This window comes from Girardinichthys multiradiatus, chromosome 9, assembly GCF_021462225.1.
Source record: "Girardinichthys multiradiatus isolate DD_20200921_A chromosome 9, DD_fGirMul_XY1, whole genome shotgun sequence".
Lineage (NCBI taxonomy): Eukaryota > Metazoa > Chordata > Actinopteri > Cyprinodontiformes > Goodeidae > Girardinichthys > Girardinichthys multiradiatus.
In genome coordinates, this window is record NC_061802.1 from 28,965,884 (window position 1) to 28,972,655 (window position 6,772).

Here is a 6,772-nt window from a genome sequence, read left to right on the forward strand (position 1 = left end):
GACAGTCACTGGCGTTGACTTTGCAGCAATCCCTCATACTGAGCATGCATGTAGCGACAGTGGAGAGGAAAAACTCCCTTTTAACAGGAAGAAACCTCCAGCAGAACCAGGCTCAGTGTGAGCGGTCATCTGCCACAACCGACTGGGGATTTGAGAGAACAGAGCAGAGACACAAAGAGAACAAAGAAGCACGGATCCAGGAGTACTTTCTATGGGAAGGAAAAGTAAATGTTATTGGATGTAGCTCCTTTCGTCGTTTCACCTAGAAAGAAAGAACAGATAAACTCTGAGTCAGTTTTCAAGGTTAGAGTCTGAAAGAGAGCACATAGAGTTAGTTACATAACATCCTCAAGGATCCTCAAGGATGATGTTTTTGTATATATTTCTTCAGACATGCAAATTAATGTAACCAAAAGCCTAAGGAAAATTAAAAAGTTGAGTTTGTCAGTCATTTTCTACCGCTTATTCCATAGTGGGTCACGGAGGAGCTGGTGCCTATCTCCAGTAGTCTATGGGCAAGAGGCAGGGTACACCCTAGACAGGTCGCCAGTCCATCGCAGGGCAACACACAAACAACCATGCACACATTCATTCATACACCTAAGGGCAATTTAGAGTTACCAATTAACCTAACAGGCATGTCTTTGGACTGTGGGAGGAAGCCAGAGTACCCAGTGAGAACCCACGCATGCACGGGGAGAACATGCAAACTCCCTGCAGAAAGACCCTGGGCTGGGAATCAAACCCAGGACCTTCTTGCTGCAAGGCAACAGTGCTACCAACTGCGCCACCGTGCAGCCAAGTTGAGTTTGTAAAAAGGAAAAAAAAAAGTTTACTCTCATTAAACTATCTGAGACTGCAAATGTAAATAAAATTATACGATGAAAACAATAAAATGAATTTAGCACTTAATGTACTTATTTCTAAGAACTTGTTCTCTAGTCAGAACCACCAAGGTTATGAGCAAAAAGTATTATTCAAGAGTTAGTTGTGCCACCACCTCTTAACTTCACCCTGCCTTTGGCTCCTTGTGAAGGAAGCAAGGATTGATAGTTTGCAATAATGTACATGTAGAACTCAACATGATTGTCTTGAAACAGATGAAAGTGCATATTTGCCTTGAACTTTGAGTGGCTTCTATCTTCTTATCATCTCCTGTTCTGCTTGCCCCTCCAGGCTACTCAGAGACAGGAAAGATGGCAGGGGAGACAAAGAGCCTGCACCTCCACCATCTCGCCTTCCCTTTGTAGCTCTCTCTTCATCGCTGTTAGTCACACATGATTATGCCCTGTCAACGGCCGACCAAGTGTTGCTATTTGCCTGTAATAGCATCACAATCAGTGTCAATCTGTCCAGGGCTCAAATGTTGTTCACACTGTGTGTCCTTTGACTCTGCATTTTACATATGGTTAGCATACTCATATTTGGCCTGTTTGATCTTTTACGAAGATCCACAATGTACTGTGTACATATACACAGTTATTAACAATGTGCATTCCTCCATGTAAATATAAACTTTAAACAGTGTTGCCACTTACATCTCAGAGATACACAATCAACTGCTCGCACCTTGTTGAAGCTCTTGTTTTGGTGACCAGCACGCTGGATGAAAATATGATGGGTGTTCAGAAAGAAAGGGCTGATGGTTGAGAAAAAAATTGAAACAAAGTGGGAGCTTCAAAGCGACAATAAATCAATGTTCATTTGCTTCAAGTGTTTCTGTCTCACCTTTAATCTATGGAAATGTATGGAGCACAGGAAGTATAATTGTAAGGTGGACTTTGACCACTGAAATCTTTCAAGTGCTTGTTCCAGGAGACCGTGCAGTAATCACTGCTGGTTCACTCCACTGATGATGGGGAGGGAATTAATTTACCCCGGAGAAAAACAAATTAAGGCTCTACTCAGCCCAGTGCTCTGTCACACAATAGCATATATAAATATTTAATCTTGGGCGATCCAGGTTAGCAAAGGTTTAGGTACATCTCCATTTACACAAGGGCCTGCTCTCCAAGCCGTGGCCTCCGTTTCCCTCCAAGCTCTCCTACTGATGAGTGTCTACTGCCCTCTCCTTCACCTCCCTGCCTTCCTCCTTTCACTTTCCAAACCACCTCTCCATTTCCAACAAAATCTTCCTTGCTCGTTTTGCTACTATTGCCCTCTACTTTGCATGAACTCTCACCATCTATTGTCAAGTCCTTAACTCCATCCCATTCAGTTCTCAAATGTAAAATATCAAAATATTCACTAGAAGACTGGATATGTAAGGCCCCAGTGCCCTAATCCCCTCTGACACAGATGTGTCACTTGCTGACAGTGTAGAGTGTACCATGAAAAACAAGATTCAGCTGACACTGTTGAAAATGCCACAGAGATTTATAGACTTCTATATAAATTAAGTTCAGGGCTCCACTGTATTATAGAAACAACTCTCTTTCCTATTTTAAAATGGAGCTCTGATCCTGTTAAATGTTTTGAATTGCAATAAATTTGCTCAGGCAAAAATGTGGGCTTTGTTATTTTAGCATCCTGTTTCACATTGCCTTCCAGCTGAGCAATAAAAAATAAGAGTGTGTCATATTATATTATAGGAAATAGAATAATACTGTAAAACAGCCTTGGACTCAATTGGACCTCACTTTGCTCTTGCTCCTTGTAAAAGAATACTTTCAGTTATAGGTCTCCTGAAAGAAAGCTCTCTTAGCCCACAGCCAGACTGGTACAGTGTTGATCAATTTAAAGGTAATAATGGCTGTGTTTACCTTGAAATAAAATTAAGTTGTGTTTATGTTAGTTCATGTCGGGCTTCTAGGCTTATCCAGAGTGATTATTCTGACCGAACAGAAAATAAATCCATCCATCCCCTGTAGGGTCAGTGTATGGTTAAGATGTAGTTATGTACATCTTATGCACATCTTAAGCATGCTTATATATGCTTATATATTTCAGTTAAATACAATTAGGCTTGGCTGCATGGTGGTGCAGTTGGTAGCACTGTTACCTTGCAGCAAAAAGGTCCTGGGTTCAATTCCTGGCCGGGGGTCTTTCTGCAAACTCCTGCGCATGCGTGGTTTCTCACCGAGTACTCTGGCTTCCATCCAAAGACATGCCTGTTAGGTTAATTAGTCACTCTAAATTGCCCTTAGGTGTATGAATGAGTGTGTGCATGGTTGTTTGTGTGTTGCCCTGCGATGGACTGGCGACCTGTCCAGGGTGTACCCTGCCTCTCGCCTGTAGACTGCTGGAGATAGGCACCAGCTCCCCCGTGACCCACTATGGAATAAGTGGTAGAAAATGACTGACAATTAGGCTTGATTTAACTCATTCCTATTCAGTTTAGATTGACAGGGGTGTCCGAAGTCAGTCCTCAAGGCACACTGACTTGCATGTTTTAGATGTTTCCTAACACACCTGATTTAGATCATTTCAGTTCAGCAAAGCCTGTTAATCAGCTATCAATGGAAATCAGGTGTGCTGAAGCAAAGAAGCATCTAAAACAGGGGTCTCCAACCCCAGTTCTCGAGAACTACTGCCCTGCAACTTTTAGATACAGCCCCGCTCCAACACAGTTAAATCAAATGGCTGAAGGACCTCTTTGGCATGCCATCAAGCTTGGCAGAGGCCTGGTAATGGGTCATTCATTTGATTCAGGTGTGTTGAAGCAGGGATGCATCTAAAAGCTGCAGAATAGTAGCTCTCAAGTCAATACTGTATTCCTAGAAAATGTTCTAAGTCTGTTTGTGCATTTACTTGTTTCTTCTGTGTTTCCAGGTTGAAATATTTATGTTGGCTTCTATCCAAACCTGCTTAAATGAAGCAAGTCTTCTGGTGACAGAACCTTCTGGAACTCCTTCCACGGCCGTCCCCTGCAGCTCCGGCATTCTCAGTAGTCACCTGCCTGCCTGCTCTCCAACTGCCGCAAACCAAAAACTGCTGAATCCTTTGAGATCCAAATGCTCTTTCCATCCCTTAACTCAAAGGTAATGTTGGGAAAGATAAATAAAGATAAAAAGTGAACAAAATTACAAACAATATAGTACAGAATTATTTGAATATTTACAGAATGTAAAATGCTTTCATAAAATAAATTTAGAAAAAATTGGATACAGTACAATAATCTAAGCATTATATACATAGAAGGAGGATGTAAATGAGGTGAAAAAGTATTTGCTGTGTTGTACATGATGATGTCAGTAGCCTCAGCCTAAATATGGTCATCTACAACACTCCTTGTCTGTGGAGACGTTCTCTGGTGTGCTGCTATCTTCTAGTTTCTAAATGCAGCAGGAACCAGAGCTTCTCACATTCCAGGCTGGTGCTGAAAGCAGAGGGAACGACGCATTGATCTGCTTGGAAAGGCCTGTTTGTTCTAAACTAAACTTCATCATACAAGAAGACAATGATAGTAAAATGCTGAATTTTAATAATATGAAATGAATTCATGATATAGATGCAGTATGAAAACGACCAGCATGGTGAGTAAACATGATAATAAGCAAATCAAAATAATGACAAGTGTGCAAAGAAGCTACGTTCAAACATGCTGATGCTGTGTGACAATGAATTTAATATTGCTGAGTTTTCATCATGATTTACACATTTGTGAATCAAGTCTAAATTCTATTGTTGGTTAATTTCTCTCCATTGATTACTAGGAGCGCATTTTTGTTTGTTTCTTTAAAATGACCAATCTCAGCTATCAGGAGACAGCATCATACCTAGCAACCGGGTCAACCACACCTCCTCACTAAGACTGGAATTTTTGTCATCTCCTTGCTCAGAGTCACCAAAGTTAATCACTCTTAAGCTAGGAGTCCTTTCCAAGAATTTTTAGGCTATCTAAGAGGACTCTGACAATTTTTGTGAATACGGGAATATGTGGTAAAATTCAATGATTTAATGGAACCAAAATACTAAATTTCTTAAAATGCTGGAAATTTGCTTCAAGCAACTTCGGGTTTTGTCTCTTATTCACCATTTTCTTTGTAAATTTGGCTATGTAGCGAATGCCGCAAATTTGGCTTGCCATTCAGATCAAAATTAATGGGTTATTATGGCATTCTTTTTGGAGTCCGGATTGCAAAATTTAAAGACGGATCAAACTTGGACAGCATTATGCCACACTAATAGTGGATGCTTTAGAACAGTTTGTAATTTGTGAAATATTTATTAAGAAAAGGGATTTCTAGTTTTATCAAAACCTTTGTTCTGTTTATCCTTCAGTCTAGATCTATAACCAGATCAATCTTTTTAAGCTCTGAATCACTTTACATGTTAGGTTTGTTTTGCAGAATGGGCTTTGTGTATTTTGTCTATGGGCAACCAAGCTGAGGGTAAAGGAAAATAGTGGTTGAGAGAATCAAACATTAGTTCCTAAATATAAGATCATGTAAATTAAGAAAGTTCAATCACAGTGCTTTTCAGGGTAATTATAGCTAATATTATGTATGATTAATAAAATGTTGTATGTTTTGGCTCTCATTAAATGGGCTGCTGGTGTTTTGGCGGTAAGGGAGCACATGATCCAAAGACCACTAGACTCTTCACATTTGATATTCCGATAAATATAGTTGGTTAGGTACTCTGGGTATTACCCAAATTAACCAAAAGAATCAACTATCTGAGAAAACTGTTTACAGCTCAGTCAACATCACATAAATCAGTTGTTTCTTTTGTTTGTTTATTTTTAAACAGGCGTAAGACCAGGTAAGCTTAAAATGGCCCCTGAATAAAAGTAAAAGACAAAAAAATTAAAGATGTTTTAACACTGGTTTACCTTAACCTAAAATCTAGCCTCCCTTCTTCTGGCTCACAACACAAGACCGAGTCACCCCTCTGCTTTGGAAAAAACTATACTGTCAACCAAAGGCTTGCAAGTCTGTTAATCAAATGTAATGGTATTCCATAATGTGATGGTATTTTCTGTCCCACTGTTTTAGTTAGCTATTCATGAGGTTTCAAAGGTTTTTGTAAATCATCTTCATAGAAGGAGCCTAAGAAACATAATGCAGTCTAATGTTTAACAGTTTTAACAAAATAAAGTAGTTGCCTTACTGTTAATAGGCCAACTCCTTCAATACAATTGCTACATTAAGGAACATTAACATTTAACATGGACTAAACTTAGGGATGATCACTTATTTTTCCTAAATGGTCCCATAAGTAAAGTTACTTATAAATAAAGTTCCACTTATTGTAGAAGGCCATTGCAAATTTGGCCTGCATGTACTTAAGTATTCAAAATATATTTGATAACGGTGTAAAACATTTTTGTACATGATTACAATAGTAGACTGTCATACAATTATAGCTGATGTATTTTCTAGCAGTCTTATTTTGAAAATGACACAAGTTTAGAATATTTGCAAAAACAACAGGAGCTTTCATGTGTGCCTGATCCTGTTGCATTTTTTGTTTAGTCTGGAAATATCAGCTGAGTTTTTAGAAAACCAATAATTCACTACAATCTAAATATTGTAGTGAATTAATATAATAAATAATTAAACCTTTATGTCATGCTACATCAATACTTCTGTATATATTTTTATTCCTTTAAGCGTTTTCTAACTTTTCCTGGGATATCTTGCATATTGGTGTACACCACAACGGAAAGACTAAACTGCTTGCTTTCAAAATAAAAGCCAGCTAACAAAATTAGAGCATGACATGATTTCAGCACACATTTTGCTTCCAATTAAGAAATACTAATAAGAGAAGGATCTTACCCCTGATTTCACTGGTTTATTTGGGTCTGTTGCCATTTACTTTAAGT